At 41.6% G+C, this 20486-nt stretch overlaps 1 protein-coding gene across 3 annotated transcripts in view; it reads right to left on the bottom strand.

Annotated features, from left to right (window-relative positions):
- The window catches only part of R3HCC1L (R3H domain and coiled-coil containing 1 like), a 300427-nt gene extending 292471 nt beyond the window's left edge, over nt 1–7956 (bottom strand). For all 3 annotated transcript variants that reach the window (XM_077125695.1, XM_077125693.1, XM_077125694.1), the window contains exon 1: nt 7869–7956. The gene's annotated coding sequence lies outside the window, so the exon portion shown is untranslated. The remainder of the gene's footprint in view (nt 1–7868) is intronic.
- Between the last annotated feature and the right edge of the window lie 12530 nt (nt 7957–20486).

The raw sequence follows: 20486 nt of genomic DNA, 5'->3' as shown, positions 1-20486 counted from the left end.
CTTCACTCCAGGACCCAGTGCTTGGGCCGTTCAAACGATCCATGCAAACAGGGTGAGCCAGCTAATACGCTACAGGAAATTTAGGCTCTGGACAAAACAAACATTTCTTCCCTTGGTCTCAGAGTATATGAGATTCTAAAATAAAGACAATGTCTTCCTTAGCCCTGTATTCTTAACTGCCTTAACCCATCCTGATCAGCTTCATTCTTATCTCTAAATACCAGATTACACATATATAAAACAGCCTCTCAAAATCCAGAAATAACAACTGACTTGAATTTTTTAAAAAGGTGATGCCAAAGCCCAAGGATAGAAACTGACGAACTTACAAACTGGATCAAAGAGATACAATGTGATCTTGTTCAGCACCTGAACATCAAGAAAATAATTTAAAATAGCTTGAATTTAAAAGTTTTACAAATGTAGTTACAAGTTTTTAAAGTAAATTTAAAAATATAAGATATCAGTGGCTGAGAGAATTCAAATAGAGCCGAGAGGCTACACTGGTGGTCACTCCTAAGCATGCTTCAGTTAAACAGTGCTACCTATTATAACTTGCCAAACCCCAACCAAAACCATTCCTGACAATACTAAAGAATAACTAGGACACTACATAAGATTCTACAATGGTTCCATGCACTGCGGTAACTTTCCAAAACCTACAACATCCAGATGGGGTCCCAGACCAGCTAAGTCCTGAAATGCAGAGGGGCCAACCCTTCCAGAACATCAACTAGTTCCATCCCCCTATCCCATATTATCGACAGCCCCTTCCAACACGTAAAAGTTAGAATGGGCACAGCCCACATACCACTAGAAAGTGGGAGAATGATCAAAGGTGATAGAGTTATACAGAGAAGGTCAGGTTTGACAAAGGAGTAGGAGTGCTGAATCATTATACTGATATTTCTTTTAGTCTCCAGTCTCTTAGAGCAGCTAGAAATAAAAACCTAAAATTGTAGAATTGTAACCCATATCAAACTCTGGAATCTGTTCTACAACTAATTGTTGTGATGTGCTTTGAAATTTATAGCTTTTATGTATGTATGTTATTTAAAGAGAAGGAGGAGTATAACAGAGAAGATAGATTTAACAAATGAGTATATTCAAATGAGTATATGAATCATTATACTGATATTTCTGTTGGCCTGCAGTATCTTGGAGTGGCTAGAAGAAAAAACAAGTAATTGTGGAACTATAACCCATATCAAACTTTAAAATCTGTTCTACTACTTGTTAAAATGTACTTGGAAATTGCTTTTTTTGTATATATGTTGTATTTCACAATTTATAAAAAAAGTTTAAGTATATATAATACTGTTAGTAGAGAAAAACCTTTAACAGTCAATAGAATACTTATTAAATGACATTTTAAAAGTGCTATACTGTTTTTTTTGTATGCTGTGCGGTGGGGGGGTCACATTTCATTCTTTTTCAAATGAATATCCCATCATTGCAGCACCATCTCATTAATTTTTTTTTTCTGGAGTTCATAGGTTGGGAATCAAACCCAGGTCACCCACGTGGCAGGCAAGAATTCTACCACTGAACTACCCATGCACTCCTATATATTGTTTTTTAACTCATTTTTTAACTTACTATTTTTCAGTTCAGTACTTGTGGAAGACTGTATTTTCCCAAGCTGGCAGCTATTCCCCTTTTCCATGCTTTTCTTACAATGTGTCTCTGAGCTTGTGCTATTATAAGTGGATTCCACCTAACCACTACTCCCCTTTCCCTCCAAATCTGGCAAGCTCTAACACAACCTGACTTCTGAGGCCAGGTCACAGAAAGTAATTAGCTACTACATTGTGCTCTTAGGATGCTTGCACTTTGAACACAACCACCACCACGCTATGCAGAAGCTCAAATTAGTCTATACGGAGAGACTGTATAGACATCCAGGGGAACAGCCAACATCAACCACCAGATATGACTGAAGCCCCCAGATTCTAGCTCCCAGCCATCAAATCACCACCAGATTTTGAGTCTTTCCAGTTAAGGCTCAGACAAACCATATCTATAGCGCCCTGTCTGAATTCCCTGAATCAATATGTATAATAAAACAGTATTTTACAGCTTTAAATATTGGACTAACTTGCTATACAACAAAAGCTACCAGAAGAGCATTCCTACTTCAGTAGTTTCAAATTAAACATACGTACACACACTAAAAGCAAGCTTTTTTCAACTTTAAGGAAGGTCCCACCTGCCAATGTACAACTGGGTTGATGTGTTTAAATAAGACAATTTCTACTTAGGGGACAACAATTGATCTCAAATACATTCTGAGCGTCTACTGTATGTAAGCCACTTTGCTAGACACTGAAAACACAAAGGTGAATAACATATCATCTGTAGTCAGGAAGTTTACAATCTAGGGAAAAAAGGAATAAAAAGCTTGCATATAACATAGTTTATCACAGTATGTAAGTGCCAAAATAGAAGTATAAAGTTAATGCCAACACAAACGCTTAATTTATATTATCATTTGGGACTTATAAACAGCTTTTTTAGTTTTTACATTTAGGAAAGTAAAGGTGCTCTATTATATGCTTAGAAGAAAAAGACTGGGGGAAAAAATATGAAGAATGTGGTCCTTATTATCTTGAGATCGTAAGATTATGAGTGTTTTTTGTTGTTGTTCTTTTAACTTTTTGTATTGCCAAGTTTTCTGCAGTAAGCATGTATTAGATTTTTTAAGGAAAATATTGTTTTAAGTTTTTAAAAATGTGTTTACACCATGAAGAGGGTCAAGTAAATAGTTTCACAGGTCTGTAATATATAAGCTGGCTTGGTATTTGCAAGCTAAATATACAAAACAAATTTGGTATTTAGGGGAAAATGTTAGAGTAATAAAAGCAGTTAAACATTTTACTTGATTTACTATCAACATCTCCTTTTCTCTCCTTTCCTAGCTAATTATTAATTTCCAAGGTCTCCTCAAATAACAGAAACAAATTAAGTGACTAAACTGTCCATCTCTTTGTCAAGCGTCCTGTTGTTCCCTCGCTCATTTCTTCTTACTATCTCTGTCTATCCCTCTGTATTTGTCTCTCATGTATGTCTAAGTCTGCCCTCCAAAATCTGTCCTTCTTTTTAGTTTTGACTGCCTCTTTGTTCCTCTGTATTTATGTCTTTGTATTCCTCTAAGGCTCTTTCAGTCTATTTCTTCCCTAGTTACCCACCACATTTTCAAGTGTTCCTTGTTGTTAACTTTCTCTTCTAATCTTTATAAACAAGTAGGTTTGGTATAATTTTCCCCACTTTACAGATGATTTTTTACAAAATCAAACAGAACTACTAGTATAAATTCGAGAGGTTAGAACTTAAATCCAAATGCTTCCCCTTCTTTCTCTTCTGGAATTTCATAGTAAAGATTTGAAACAGCTCAACTTCAAGCCAATATTAACACTATACATATTCAGATTCTTTCCTAAGAAACAAACTGGAGTGTTACATAGCAATTGCCCACATTTCTGCCCCCTCACCTAGTTAAATGGTGATGATCTGTCAGCCACTGCCTATTCCAGAAGTTCAAACCATCATGTTCATAGGTTAACCTGTGTTATCTAGGAACCTCGCAATACCAGAACCTGCTTCTCCATATCTCTTTGTATCCCTAACCCCAAACCAACCATGTTTGGCATAGAAAAAGAAAGACACAGGAGAGACAAAAATTATTAATAAAACTGAAGAGTGAACATGAAGAATGGAAGACTATACAGCAGAAGGCTAGCACCAGACAGTGAAAAATGGACACCAAAAGCTGGGAGCAATCATTGTTTTATTGAAGGAGGAGAAAAGTCTCTCCAAATGCAGGCTTACTACTCCTGTGCAGCACCTTATAACTTCTCTTCTATCTAATGCTCTGACAACTGGAATTTCTCTGTAATTCAATAAGCTCTTAGAAGTTACAACAGGCTTCATCCATCCTGCTGAGCTCATTAATGACGAACTCTAAATGCTTTCCCACTAGCTAAAAGCACATTTCCTGATGGGTGGCACAGCAGAAATAGGGTTCTCTCTCTCAAGACATAAATAACCTAGTTTCATTTCTTCTCCACATCTCCTACAAGTGGAAAGTCTGCAACAAAAACAATTCACAATTGTCTAATTTACAGTTCAGGATGGGGGTTGTCAAAGATCAACTTATAGATCATCAGTTTTATATACAGTGTCACAGCTACTGAAGTTTATATTTATGTTTATAATTAAAAATCTAAACTTTTATTGTGGTACAAGTCCATTTACTTCTGTTATGTCTAATGAGTGCCAAATCAAAAATACACCAGTCTTGGGTAGTCCACGGTGACTCAGTGGCAGAATTCTCGCCTGCCATGCCAGAGATTCAGGTTCAATTCCCGGGGCCTGCCTATGTTTAAAAAAAAAAAAAAAACACCAGTCTTATCATTCATTCTGCTGAGGTACTTTACTTTGTCATGAAGCTAATGAGGACAGGGTCAACAGACTCAAACTTTATGGTGGCCAATTACTTTTGCAGTGCTTCAGAAGCCCATGGTCACAATCAACAACTTTAACCTTGGCGAGGAAAAGAAACACACTGATCACATGAAGCACTGGGGGAATATAGACATAAATCTATGCCTATCAGAAAAATAGAATCATAAAAAAAACAATAATAATAACACCTGTTTCTTCCTAAGCCTGGCTAGTATGTACCTATCTCAAACAATCTCTCATCTGTTCTACCATGCAGGGTTAGTATTATTATCTCTGTTTTAATGATGATGAGAAAATTGACTCAGAATGACTATATGACTCAAAGTCACAAAATTAGTAAGTAGCAGAGCCGGGATTCAAACCCCTCCCTGTCTCCAAAGCTTAGGATACTTCCACAATACAGCTCAGCCTCCCCAAAGCATGCCTTACTGATACAGGACCATCAATAAAATGTCACTATCCAGAACTATTCAGCACAGTCATCACCCAACTAAGCATCTACTCTATAACCTTCAATGCTAGCAGTAAGAATGAGTCTACCTTCCAAAATCTTCATTTAAGTAAAAAAACAGCCAAGAAGCAAAAGTGTTTAAAACACAAGGGGAAAAAAATAACACATTAAAGCACCAAAAGTAGATTTTACTGGCAGTAACTCTATTTCCATAGCTTTGTATTGAAATTGTTGTGAAAAACAGTTCTTGCTGATTTATACACTGAATGTAAAAATTAAATTGGCAAAGTACAGAAAAGAGTAAAATAAACACTTTTTAAACATCTGATATGCAGACATCTGGTAGTCAACATGGTATGTGAAGGAATTAAAATACACACTTCAATACTTAACCCTAAACCAAACCAGATCAGTTTTCTCTACTAGGCTTTTAAACTGTCATTCCCTGCATATACACATACATCAATGCCACCATCAGCACCAGTCACGAGAAGTTTCCACTTTCAAGAAATGAGGGTTACCAACTCTCCCCAATCTTTACGCTAGTATCTTATGCTAGGATGGATCTTTTTTTTTTTTTTCTTGGTATGGGCGAGGCTGGACTTTTTAAGAGTTAAATCCAATTATATGGCTTTATAAAAAAAATTTTTTTAAAGAGGTAAAAACAAAGGCTTTCCCTCTCTAAAACTCTAACTAAACATGAGACATGAAGATAGATAATTGTTCTACTACAAATTACAATGCATTCTTACTCCAGGTTATGAATGAAGCCCCAGTACAATTTCAACAAACTAAGTACAAAGCAACATTTGGAATCTCTAGAAAAATAGAAAGACAGTATATCCTAAAAACAATCTTCACAACAGCACTTCGGGAACCTCTAAAAATGAAAAAGAGCATAAATTTTACATAAAATACAAGTACAAGAAAAAAACAAAAGCCCTGCAATCCGAGAAGTTCTAAGTAAGTTACTGACAGCTATTTACAGTATTTTTTTTAAAGCATGTGGGTAAAGGATAATTCTCCTCACATTGCAAATAAAGAAATGGAATCTTAGGGACTCCACCTAAAACCACCATCACAGTCATCAATAACAACAGCAACAATAATGAGCATTTAATCACACCAGGCACTTTATATTCACATCTCATTTAATCCTTACAGACATCTTGTGAGGTAAGGGCTATTTTCTCCATTTTAGCGATTAGAAAACAGGCTCACAGATGTAAACTAACTGCCCAAAGTCATGCACCTAGTAAACTGCAGCACCAGGATGTACTCAAGATTTGTTCATTTGTGCACTCAACTAATATGCTGTTTTCCCATCTATGACTTCAAAATAAATACAGGCTAACATAACCTAATTGCTATGTCTCCACAGCCATGAAAAATTGATGGCAAAATCCCATTCTCTACAAGGGGAAAAATAAGACACAAAGTCACCTGCTTAGAATCCCAGAGTTCAACCACCAGAAAAAAAGGCAGAGTGGAATACTACCTATTTATATCCTGAGGAAACTGACTCCTAGCATGTCCACTTACCTGAAAATAAGCCCCATATTTCAGCTAGTATGCACACAAGGTTAGCAAGTTGAGTTAGTAGTAGAGCTAAGTTTAGCACATGAACAGGATCTTTAAAGGGGGAAAAGAAGAAACACAAGACCTTCTGGACATAGGCATTAGCTTAATACCATACTTAAGGAATAGTAAGTGCCTTCTGAGATGTGTGTACCTCTATGAGGTCCTGAAGGAAAGTTACAAGGGGGAAAGAGGGATAGACAGAGCGTATGTTGCAGGAAGTGCCCAAATTTTGGTGGACCTTAAAAATCCAGATAAAGTTCAAACTTGACTCCACAGGTGGCCGGGCCCTAATGTCACTCTTCACTAGTAACCTGGCATAAGAGCACACGTATGATTCAAATTAAGTTTCCACTGACACTTTCTCCCTACTATTATTAACACATTTGATCTTCACAAAGACATGAATGCAGTTATAAAATACAACTGGCCCAGACAGATTGGATGCAGCACGGTACGGTTATATTTGAAACATGCTTTTACTCCAAAGCACTTTCATATATATCAGCTCTGTTAAACCCCACAATAACAAAGGAAACCTAAGATTATTACCCCCATTTTTCAAACAGGGAAACCGAAGCTACGGTAAACAGACTACAAAACTTCACATAGGGGCGGTGCGACGGTGGCTCAGTGGCAGAGCTTTCACCTGCCCTGCCGGACACCCGGGTTCGTGTCCCGGGGCCTGCCCATGCCAAAAATAAAAATAAAAATAATAATTCACACGGCCAGTAGTGGCATCTAGCCCCGAGACTCCCAACAAGATCAACTCCTGTGCTCCACCCCCTACATAACTCTGAGAGGCGGCTTTATTACTAAAGAAAACTTTAATAATCGGACTTGGGGCTTTCTGAGGGCCGCCCAAGAAAACCAGGAAGCACATTTTGTCTACAGACTGCTCACTCGAAGTCCAAAGCCCGAGGTACCGGGCAGCGGAGAGGCCTCACTCAAGGGGCTCGCGGCCCGGAAATGGCCAGCACCTCACGGCCATCTCGGGGTCACCCCTGTGGTCCAGACCACCGTACTCCAGAGGGGTAGGCCGTGGGCTCCGCTCTGTACCTGTTGAATCCCAGAAAACAGAACGTCCCCTCCACAGAAAGTATTTGGGGCACAGGCCCAAAGCAAGCACACGGCCCCTAGGACGGCACACGGGAGGATCCCGCTCAGCCCAGAGCCCGCAAGGCTGTAGGGCTGGAGCTTCCCAGTAACCTCCGCCCCAGGCAGAGGCCCGCCCCGCGCGTCACGTGAGGGGAAAAAACAACATGAACAAGCAAAGGGGGAAAGGAAGTCTCGTCCCTAGTTGTAAGAGATACGGAGACAACTAGCCCCAGCTTGGGATGTGGAAAAAAGGAGAGAAAGACGCGGAGGTCGTTACCCTGGACGCCGCGATTATGAGCTTCCGCCGCCTTCCCGAGGATCGTACTCTTCCGCTCGCGCCCCTGGCGCGCGCTCCAGGCCTCAACCCCACCCCCCAGGCGCCGCGGCGCATTCTGGGGGTTGTAGTCTCCACGACCTCCGGGTCTTGTCGGGGGAGCACCTGGCAAAATGGCGAGGTTGGAAACAAGTTTGTGTTCCTTTCCCTTCTTCCCTCCTTCATGCCCCTCAGCTATGAAGCTTCGTACCCCACTCAATCATACCATCTCTCCTCTCCTCTTCTCTTCCCAGCCAAGTTTCTTACAAACAGGAATCGCTGTCTACTTCCTTACCTTCCCTCTGCACTGCAGTTTGTGCCCCCACCACTCCACTGAAAATGTCCCTGATGAGATTTTCAATGTCCTTGTTGACAAATTCATTGGGAATGTTTTTCAGGCCTTTCTAACTTTAGCTTTAGGTCCCTGTGGACGCTGTTGGGCACTCTTTATCCCTTATTTTCTGTGATATCCAGGTTTTCCTTCTCTATCATGTCATTCTACCCAATCTCCTTCAAGAGTTATTTTTCTTTTGCACAAAAAATACACTTGCAACTCAATAGTGACACCATCGATATATTTTCTTTAATAGATCACTGTTTTTAAAAAGGGCAAATAATTTTATTTACAAGGACTTGATTAATTTTTGTTGGTAATATCTTTTTTTTTTTTTTTTTTTTTTACATGGGCAGCCACAGGGAATCGAACCCAGGTCCTCTGGCATCGCAGGCAAGCATTCCTGCCTGCTGAGCCACCGTGGCCCGCCCTGTTGGTAATATTTTTAAATATTTTGTTTATTAAACTATCTGCTAGAAATTTATGTTAAATAGCATATTTTATAAAATGTTCATATTTTTATAAACTTACATTTTTACATTTAGCAATATATATATGTTTGTCTTTCCAAGGTATTAAGCAATTTCACTTTTTTTTAAGGCTAAAAATTTTGTCTTAAAAATAAATTACTGACGGTGGCTCAGCAGGCAGAATTCTCGCCTGCCGTGCCGGAGACCCGGTTCAATTCCCGGTGCCCGCCCATGCAAAAAAAAAAAATTACTAAAACAAAAAAATTTTTAAAAATAAATTTTTTTAAAAAAGACTACTGTTTAATTCAAAGTAAATACTGACATACCAAAAACAAACAAAGGAAAAAAGAATTTTCTAACCCACCCCTTCAATTATTGGTGATTGGTGTTCTCCAGAGGACTTGGTATTTGGGGGTAACTCCAGTCCCTCTCTACTGAGGTAATTGTTTTGTATTCCCACCTTCCTCGTTCATGTTCCTCAGGCATCTCAAATGTAGCATCTTCAAAAGTGAACTTTGCTCCCTCTTTCTCCCTACTCCCTATTATTCACTCCACCCTTCAACCTGGATCCTTCCCTCTCTTTCATTTCCCCTTCTACCTAAGAGCAAATGGTCGCCAAATCTTGTAGATTCTATTTCCCAAGTCTCTGATGTATTCCCTTCTCTTCACGCCCACTGCTGGTCATTTAACTTAGATCTACATGGCTTCTCACCAGCTTCCTTAACCGTCTCAGCACCTCTATTTAGTCCTTCCCTATTGTCCTCGGTCCCATTTATGCAAACAGCAAATATAAATGTCACAGTTCTGGTAAAATCACTGAAGGTGCCACTTGAATGAGTTTGGAAAGAGGGATGGGAAGTGAATCCCTTGGATAGCTTTTACAAACTGTGAATGCCTACCCCACTACCCTTTCTCCCACCTAATACTGTGGTTGGGAGGTTCAGAGAAGGGAAATTTATATTAGTTTGTATTCTGGTATAGGTACATGTATTAGTCAGCATTCTCTAGAGAAACAGAACCAACAGGAGATATCTGTAAGTATGAGATTTATAAGGGTTTCTCAAACAACCGTGGGAATGTAAGGGTCAAAAATCTGTAGGGCCAGCTGTGAAACAGGCAATTCCAATGAAGAATTGCAATGAACTTACTCTACAGAAGAGGCTCACTGACTGAAGAAACAGTGAAGTGGGTGGATTTGACATAGCATTTGCAGATTGAATCAACAGGACTTGTTGATAGATTGAATAAGGGGGAGGATGAGCTGGTGAAAGAGAGAGGATTCAAAGGCAGAGACTGGTTATATTCATTATGTTCATTTCACATCCCCTGCCCCTACAGTAGGGCGTGGCATATAGTAGATGTTAAATAACTGCGTATTGCCACTGTGGAGACCGGTTTGGCAGATCTTATTCTCCCTTAAAAGTCTTCAACTGATTGGATCAGACCCATCTAGACTGACCAAATTGCTGTGCTGTGCCTTTCTATTTCTCCTTTGCATGAACTGTCCACTCTGTTTGGAAAACCTTCCCCTTCTCCCTTGATTAACCTCTTCTCTAATTCTCCACTGTAGGATCAAGGCAAACCCAGTGGAGCACAATTCACATGGAAGGATTTTCTGAGAATTGGGATGGTTCAAGCAATAAACCCCAGGCAAGTAAACGTGGGCTTTGTAGGGGGGCCAGGCAAGTGAATGTGGGCTACCGGGAAAAGAGTTTCATAAGCCAGTTTAAAGGTATACAGCCCTCAAAATGCAGATCAAGTATCACCTCCTCCTGGAAGTCTTGCTGAGCCCCTGTCCCCCAGGATGTGCTCTCTTGGATACTCATTGCACTCATGCTGACCTCTCTTCCAATGATACACCAGAGCCAGCCCAGACCAGATTTGAAGAGCCAACTGTTAACTATTCAGGAATCTTGTCCTTTTTTAAACCATTGATAGCTTGAAATCAACATTTCAAGTATTTACACCACAGAAATCAGCAAATGACAAATGAGAGGGTGTGGTTGTTTTGTTTGGTTTTTTGAGAACCAGTTCACCAGCCCTTCACTGCCTCTGTCATACTACTTGCCTCTAAGTTGTACTGTAATGATCAGTCCCCCAATAGACAAATTCCTTTTAACAACTTCATTTAGCAAATATTTATTAATGTTTGTACTAGAGACTAACAAGGTGTTGAGAGGATGTACAGTGGAGAGTAAACAAGGATAGTTCCTACTGTCGAGGAGTTTACAATCTAGCATATAAGACAAAGATAAACAAAGGACCCTATACTTACAAATTGAACTGGGATGCTGTATGATGGAACAACCTGTTAATGAGTAGCAGGGAAGGTAAAATATTACACTACTTTAACAAGGTAGTCCAGGAAGGCCTCTCTGAGGGGGGTGACTATTCCACTGAGCACCAAAGGACAAAAAAAAGTCAGTCAAGGGGAGAGCCTGACAAAGAATGTTCCAGCCAAAAGGGACTGCCTGCACAAAGAAAGAGCTAGGCTGTTTGCGATACAGAATGGTCAGTTTTGCTGGGATGGAGAGAGTGTAGGTTGAGTGATCCATATGACAATGAAGAAGTAATCAGGGCCAAGTTTGCACAGCATCAAGGCCATGGTGCAGGCCCTGGAGTAAATTATAGTCACTGAAAGGTTTGCAAGGAGGTGATGAAATCTGTTTTCCATTTTAATGTAATCACCCTTGCTTTTGAATGGAAGACCACTGTTGCAGTAACCTGGATGAGAAATGATGGTGTCCTGAACCAAAGTACCGACAGTGGGGTTGGAGAGAAGTGGGTAGATTCGACATACCATTTGCAGATTGAATCAACAGGACTTGTTGATAGATTGAATAAGGGGGAGGATGAGCTGGTGAAAGAGAGAGGATTCAAAGGCAGAGACTGGGTATATTCATTATGTTCATCTCCACATCCCCTACCCCTACAGCAGGGCATGGCACATAGTAGATGTTAAATAACTGCATATTGCCACTGTGGAGACCTGTTTGGCAGATCTTCAGGAAGCTAAGTGTGGAGCTGCGTCCTGACTTGGCAATCCCACTACCTCGGGCTGTGCCCAGAGGATCTGAAGACAGGCATGTAAACAGACATTTGCACTCCGATGTTCATAGCGGCAGTATTCACAGTTGCCAAAAGATGGAAACAGCCCAAGTGTCCATCGATGGATGAATGGATGTACAAGGTGTGGTGTTTACATACAACAGAGTGTTGTTCGGCAGTAGGAAGAAATGAAGTCCTGAAGCACGCGACAACATGGATGAACCTTGAAGACATTAGGTCAAGGGAAATAAGTTAGACACAAAAGAACAAATATTGTATGATCTCATTTATATGAGCTAATTATAAATGTAAACTCATAGACATAAAATATAGAACACAGGTTACCAGGATGCAGAATGAGTCTAAAGAATGGGGAGTGGTTGCTTAATATGTGCAGAATGTTTAACCAGGGTGAACGTAAACATTTGGAAATGGATATAGGTGATGGTAGTGCATTATTGTGAAAATAATTAACAATGTTGAATGGTGTGTGAGTGTGGTGGAAAGGGGAAGGGTAGAGTCAGGTATGTCACCAGGAGGGAAGTTGGAGGTTAAAACATGGGAATGTATAACACAGTGAAGCTTGTGGTGGGCAATGTCTGTGATTAACTGTACAAATATAAAAAAGTTCTTTCCTGAACTAGAGCAAATGTACAATGTACAACACTATTGCAGGAAGTTAATAATAAAGGGGTATATAGGAAAAATATACCTATTGCAAACTATGGACTATAGTTAACAGTAGTATTTTATATTTTCATTAACAGTAACAAATGTACCACACCAATACTATGCATCAATAATAGGGGGGAAAGAAATATGGGATAATTTGAGTTTTCTTTCTTATTTTTATTTCTTTTCTGGAGTAATAAAAATGTTCTGAAATTGAACATGGGCATATATGCACAACTATGTGATGAAGCTGTGAGCCAGTGACTGTATACTTAGGATGGTTTATACAGTTATATGAATATATCTCCATAAAATTGCATTTTAAAAAATCCAAAATTTTAAAAATTAAAAAAAAAAAAAGAGAATTGAATGAACAGATCTGCATCTCTGTGGCTGTTCTAGGTGCTAAACTCTGTGCCCTATCACTGTCACATTGCTAAATACAAGGCCTCTTCTAGCCCATATGTTATCTTTGTGCAAATTAGAAAGAGGTGTCCCTTCCTCCAAATGGACACAGCCCCCCTCAGGGAGCACAGATTGATGAACAGAGCGTGTACTAGATTCCCACCCACACTTAGCCCCTCAGCTGGCGCCCTCGGGCAATGCACCAGTCTGCACAACCCCACACGGCAGCCCTGGCTTTACATCCCTGGGAGAGGTTGTGTGGCATTATGCCCAGAATTCATGGGGAGAACTTGAGGTCCAGGGGAAGGAAGCTGCTTGCTTGGGGTCACCGGAGCTGCTGTTATGACTGCGATTCAAGTCTTTGCCCTCTGAATCCCTGTGGGCTCTTTAGCCTTGGAGCCACATTGTCTCTCCCAAATCACTCAGCCCATCAATAAAAAGCTAAATTCAAAATGGTGACTTTGCTTCCTTGAGTTTCTCATCTGTCTCAGTTACTATTGTTAGAGTGTTTCACATTTACATAGCATCCAATACGTGCTTGGTGCCTTACAAAATACAATAAAGGAACATGAAACCCAAGGACCTTGATCTTTGTAAGCAAAGCAAATAAGGAATGACTGGTTCAAAGGGTCTTTAGCTCTGGGATAAAAATTAGCTGTATGTTACCTATTGGTTTAAGGTGATGCTGTAAAGCAATACCAAAAATTGTTGAAAAGAAAAGAAAGAAAGAAAGAATGCTCCTATCCAAGCTGTTTTTTCCTTTGCATCCCCAACCAAAAGGCTTCAGAAATGTTCACCAGGGGGCAAGTAAGGGTGGGAGTTAAAGACACAGGGAAGAGGGAAGAGACCATAGCCTTTTAATAAGTAAGGGCTAACATTTAGCAAGAACTTAATATGTGCTAGAAGCCATGCTAAGCCCTTTACATGTCTGATCTCAGTCAATCCTCTCACAACCCACCAGGTAGGATCTATTATTATTATCATTTTACACCGGAGGACGCAGAGCAATTCCTGCCCGAGGCTGTGCCACTAATAAGAACCTGAGATTTGAACCAAGATTTTCTGGCTTCAGAGTCTGAGCTCTCAGCCACCACATTCTCACGCCTCTCAGACACGTGCCATATTTCAGCAGTTAGATTCCTGGGATAACCAAAAAGAGATATCAGGTTCGTGGACTCTCAGAGACTCCATGGCCCTGATCCCATGCCTGTTTGCTTAGTAATTAACGTATGGTCACCTCCAGCCTAGGTCCAAAAATAGACAGTTTGAACAAGGTATAAGTAAGAAAAAAGAAGTATATATAAGGTTGTAAAGAGAAAAGCCCCTAATCCTGCTCGGGGACATTTCACAATCCTCTCTGAGTTTCTATGTCCTTCCAATTCAATACCATGATTACCCTTATGGTGTGAAAGAGGGCAGAGCAAATGCTATCAAGAAAGTGGGACTAACAGAGCCTGCCTTTCAGAAATGTGGGCCCTGACTGGGGCCCTTCTACTTTGAGGACTCTTTCCTTTTGTGACCTTCATCCCATAAGCACAATAGGATGCGAATTTTAATGGGCTTTGGGTCCTTCCCTCATGGGTAGGACTCATACTCAAGGTCCCTCATGATTAGCATGAGTAAGTGCTACTATCCAGAATCGCATGGACCTTGAGTATCAACTGGAGGAAAGGTTAAGACTTTTTAGGACAGCAGGAGGGCAGAGTGTCAAAAGATTGCTCCCGTTTAATTCATGAGGCAAAGCAAGACAGAGAACTCTTACAAGCATCGATAACTCCTGACCCCAAAAACTATGTTAGGGGCCCAGAAAACTGTCTTAACTCTAATTGTAGCCACCTGTCAAAGGACATGGCAGCAATTACTGTTTCAGCCAAATCTCTGGGCTGTGAGGTCAGAGCAGCTGATGTTATTATCCAACCATGAGCTGTACTAGCACCTCCTCACCACCACCACCCACGCATATACCCTTCAAAATTAGTTTTCCTGCACAAAGGCGATTCTGTCCACCTCTTCACCTCAAGGTTTGTGTGGCTATGCTCACCAATGCCACGGTGCCCACTTGGAGGGGAGGGCTTGGCGATGATCTGCCCTCAGTAACCTTGACTGTATATCTGAGAACAACCTCACTTCTTAGGAGGTGTAATTGATGAATAGTCCACTAACTTCTGCCACTAAGGATCTCACGGCTCAACTCCTATGGAGCTGGGCTTTTGGTGGCATCACCTATGCCCTGATTTTTATACCCCCAACACCTGCCTCAGGATGGACAGCAGTAAGCCACACCTCTCACCCCAAGGTGCCACCAGGGGCCGGAATCAAACACTGTGCTGAGCACCAAGCAGGAGCCAGAAGACAAGGTGATATAGGTAAGAGAACAAACTGGAGATCAGGATCCCAAAAACGTCTATGATTCTGAAGCATATAAACTTCCATCATTCGTTCAAGGTCAGTTTCCTCATCTGCAAAATAGAAACCCACCCAAACTACCTACCTCATCAGATAATCCTGAGGTTTTAGTCATATAATGGATGGAAAATGATTTGATAAACTATAATGGGCTAACAAGGAAAAGGGGAATCCTGCTTGGATTAAAACCTGCACAGCCACTTCCTTATAAAGGACAGATATGAGTAAGGAGTAGACAGATTTTATTTTCTTATTTATTTTTATTTTTTTGGCATGGGCAGGCACTAGGTAGATTTTTTAAATTGCACTGCTAATTCTTTTTACCTTCAGGACAGCAATAGAGTCAAAGAGTGGCCCTTCTTCAAAATTCCCCTCCCAACACACATCACTGCATCCCAGACCCTTTCCCATAGCCCCCTTACCTCCCCAACCCCCACCCCACACTCATAAACTCATGTCCTCTATCAACACTTAGCAGAGTGCCTTGCATATCGTAGGAAATCACTAAATGTTTGTTAAATAATTATCTTTTCTACTAAACACACACACATACAAAAAAAAAAAAAAGAAGAAGAAGAGAATTTGGTTGCATCAAGAGGTACATTCTCAGGGACACACTAGAATTTGTAGCCCAATCCCTCATCCAGGGCAGCCTACCCCCAAATCAACACACTTAATTCCAGAAAGCACAACTCTAGACAGACAAAACTTCTTGCTGATATTCAAACCTGCTGTGTGCTTTCACAGCATCCTTCCTTTGCACATACTGTCCCCTTTACCTGGAGTGTCCTTTGACTCCCTTCTCCACCTCCATTAGGATCCAATTCATGTCACCTTCACAAAGCTTCTCCGGTTTCCTGAAATGAGTCACTTCTGTCCCCTTCCTCAGGTCCAGACTCTCACAATCCTTCATTATAGTGTTTCCCATCAAATCGTGCTAATTGATGTGTCTCTACCCGACCAGAGTGAGTGCCATTGGGAGCATATCTTATTCATCATTAAACACAATACATGGCACATTTGCCCCACCCATGTTGTATTGAATGAACTGGTCCTACCTCCAGCCTTTTAGGCAGGGTTAGGAAGTGTGGAGCCAGGGAAAATTAAAAGGAATTCAAGTAACCAACAATTTTAGTTATACTCTCATGTAACGAGGTTGCAGACAAAATTCTTTACTTCCAGAAATGATCTTGCAAAGCACATGACGAACTGCTTGGGAGCAGGCAGAACTTCGCAAGGAGTAATTCAGCTCCACCCCACCCCCCACCCCCCACCCCCCATTAGACTCTGAAGCAGAATAGCCTAGGAATAAATGCTAGCTCTACTAATTACTAGCTGTGAAAATGTAAGCAAGTTGCTTAATCTTTCTGTGCCTCAGTTTTCTTATTCATAAAATAATAATAATAGTGGTGACATCATTGAAGGTGGGCAAGGGCTGTGAGAATTAAATGACACAATCTATGTAAAGGGTGCTGGCACATGGTAACTGCTCCTTAAACGTTAGCTGGCTTGTAAGCAATCCAATCTCGACGGCGACAAACCCATTCTATTTAAACCTTAAGAAGGTTGGATTTGTTCCAAGATCACCGTGGGCAGGGAGGGAGGTGTTGGGGCCACTCTGGAATTCTGTCTGGAGGCAACTGGTGTCATTGACTTTTGGTTCTAATCTGGAATCATTGCTCACCAGCCATGAATGGCCTAGACTAAGTAGCTTATCTTCCAGAAAGCCTTACGTCCCCAGTAGGGCCAGCAGTACTGAGCTGCCTCACAAGGGGGTGCTGAAAAGATCAATTCATGCTAGCAAAGTGCTTTGGAAATGTAACATGCTAAATATTAATGGGTCTTTCTGAGTGTCGGGAAATGTGCAATCTGAACTCTGCTCAGGGCAAGCTGAAGGTGGAGAGAGCAATTCTGGGCAGCCCGATTGCCACATCCTTGGTCTAATTGGGAGGTGATACTGATGAAGGAGTGAGTGCAGTGAGCTTCTGGGGGCTGGGCAGGGCTGCGGAATGGGAGCTCTGGAAGGAAGGATGTTCTGAGGAAACGCCTAACCCATAAATAGAAACCTGGAGTGAGTTTAGGGCAAACCCAGAAAAATCCTCAGGCTTTCTTTACAAAAAGCAAAGACAAGCTCATTGTTTCCTGTTCTCTCTCACATTCCTCAATTCCAGAGGAGACACCACTGTGAGAATCTGTCAGCCATCTGAGCTCGTGTCATGCACTCAACCTCCCAAACCTCATGAGTAGGGCGATAAGCAGATATGTATGTTTAACCTTAGCCAAAACTTTCGATTCAAAGTCTTTAATGTAGCCAGACGTCAGGGATTCTGCCCAGGCCTTTGCTGAATAGCTCCAAAGTAAGGCCTGCCTCAGGATACTGCTCAACTTTCGTCACCTCTTCCAGGAAGCCTTCTCAGATCCAACTGGGTGGAGCTGGGAGTTCCTTTCTGGGGCTTGTGTAATGCTCTTTGATTGTTTATGTATGTGCATGTAGCAGGCACCATCAGTGCTCAGCTCACATCCTCCCGCACCATCATTTTCTTACATGCTATTCTAGTTTGCTAGCTTCCAGAATGCAACACACCAGAGACGGATTGGTTTTTAATAAAAGGGGATTTATTTTGTTGGTTGTTCAGAGGAAAAGCAGCTAGCTTTCCACTGAGGTTCTTTCTTACGTGGAAGGCACAGGATGGTCTCTGCTGGTCTTCTCTCCAGGCCCCTGGGTTCCAACAACTTTCCCCGGGGGTGACTTCTTTCTGCATCTCCAAAGGCCTGGGCTGAGCTGCAAGTGCTGAGATGAGGAATGCTGAGCTGCTTATGCTGTGCTACATTGCGCCCTCTCATTTAAACACCAGCCAATTAAGTCAAACATCACTCATTGCAGCAGACACGCCTCCTAGCCGACTGCAGATGTAATTGGCAACAGAAGAGGTTCACGTACCGTTGGCTTATGTCCGCAGCAACAAGACTAGGTATGCTCACCTGGCCAAGTTGACAACTGAATCTAACTAACGCACATGCTCATGGCTTCTTACTGCCTATGGCCAGACATGTGCTCTGCCAGAAGTCAGGGCAGGCCCCAAGGTGGGAATTGATGTAAAATACCCCAGATATTATCCTCAATGGAAAGACACTGAGGCAGCTTTGACACAATCTCCCAGAGTTCCCTGCTTTAGTTCCCCAGCTGCTTAAACAAATATCATATGTTATGGTTAGGCTCATGCTTCAGCTTGGCCAGGTGACCGTGCCCAGTTGTCTGGTCAAGCAAGCAGTGGCCTAACAATTACTGCAATTTCTGTGGCTGGTTAATAAACCAGAAGGCTGGTTTATTAAATCATCAGCACATTGATTGCATCTATGGCTGATTACATCTGCAGTCAGCTAAGGGAAGTGTCTTCTGCAATGAGTGACATTTAACTAATCCATTGAATGCCTTTAAGGAGAAGTCAGAAGAGAGAATGTATCTCTCTCAGCTTCAGCCAGCCAGCTTCTCCTGGGAAATTCATTGAAAACCTTCATTGGAGTTGTCAGCTTGCAGCCTGCACTATGGAATTTGGACTTGTGCATCCCCACAGTTGCGTGAGACACCTTTATAAAATCTCAGATTTACAGATATCTCCTGTTGGTTCTGTTTCCCTAGAGAAGCTTAAAACACCATACAATGGCTTGGCTTAGCAACAGGAATTTAGCAGCTCACGGTTTCAGAGTCTAGAAGGCTTGCTTCCGCCTAGAGTCCCTGTCTTCTGGCTGAGTGGCTATCTCTGGGGTTCCTTGGCTTTTCCATCACATGGCAATGCACACAACAATGTCTCCTCCTCTCTCTTCTGGGTTCATTTGACTTCTAGCTTCTGCTGCTCCTTGAGGCTTCTCTTTCTGTGTCAATTTCCTTTTCTTAAAAGGGCTTCGGCCCTATTGGATTAAGCCCGCCCTCATGCAGTTTGGACATACCTTAACTAATGACATCTTCAGAGGTCCTGTCTACAAATGGGTTCAAACCCACAGGAGCAGGGGTGGGGACCCGAACATGCTTTTTACGGGAGACATAATTCACTCCCCAACAGTCCCCAGTGGGATTGAGCCCCATTGCCCACCATAGTAACCTGCTCATTAGCACACCCTATATTGGTTTCCTTTCCTTCCCTGTCTCAGCTTCTCACTCCTCTATGGTATGTCCTGAGATCACTGCCTAGCACTGTGGGATGCCTGATGTGAGACTCTGCACTTATCCCACAGCATGAGAGTTCTCTGTGTCTCTCTTTCCCACTAGGTATGTGCTACTTATGGAAGGAGTCTGTGTCTAATTCATCCTTTTATTCTCAGGGTTTTGCATCATGCCTGGAACATAAGTGCTCAGCAAGTATTTGTTGAATGAATGAATGCATCGAGTACAAGGCCAAAAGATGATATTAATAACAATATCTGGTGCTTAATGAGCTCCCATATAATTTTTTCCTCACTATTCTCAACATCAGCCCAAGAACAAGGATTGTACCCCCAGGGTGTACTAGGAAAACAAATACTTACAATAACTGAACTCTCCAGATGTGGTCAGAACTTGCTTGCACACTCTGGCAGTCAGCTGTCATCCAGGCAGGCTTCTTCCAGGGCCCAGGTGACTCCTGCAGCTCTGGCCTCAGGGAATTCATCACTTCAGGAAGACAGCAGCCTCTGCCATTGTCTATAACAGCAAATACTCCTTTCTCCTTTTGCCAAGCCTCTTCCCTCTTTTCTGTTCTTTACATTAAAAAAAAAAAAAACTGGCTGGCTATTTTTCATGAATTTTCTGCAGTGTTGCCTTTTTTCCTGACTTTTTACTTGCTCTGTGCTAAAAGAAAGGGAAGAACATGAATCTGTAAGAATAGTGTCCAAAAAGCTGAAGCCAGAAAATGAGCCAGAACACCAGGAAAAGCTTAAAGCAAGCAAAGGGAAGGGACTGGATAGTTATGTTTGGAAGGAAACGTCAAGAAAAGGCTAAGCCTACTATATATGAAAGTGGAAATGTGCGTGTGATGGGAGCAAAGGTCAAACTGTTCCATGCCTGGTTTTTCTCACCTTCCTCAGTCTTTAAAAGGATGTCCAAGCTAGAAATTTTTATGACAATCAACATAAGAACATATAGAATTCCAGAAGAAGGAAACTACCTAGGCAATTTTCAGTGAGGTCACATCATACAAATTCAACTATTGACATTTGGGGAAAGAAAGAGAGAGAGAGAAAGTGAGAGCAAGACAGAGGGAGAGAACTAGT

The sequence above is a fragment of the Tamandua tetradactyla genome, chromosome 13 (genome assembly GCF_023851605.1).
Source record: "Tamandua tetradactyla isolate mTamTet1 chromosome 13, mTamTet1.pri, whole genome shotgun sequence".
Lineage (NCBI taxonomy): Eukaryota > Metazoa > Chordata > Mammalia > Pilosa > Myrmecophagidae > Tamandua > Tamandua tetradactyla.
Note: the sequence above shows the minus strand (reverse complement) of the source record. Positions and strands in the feature narration are given on the sequence as shown.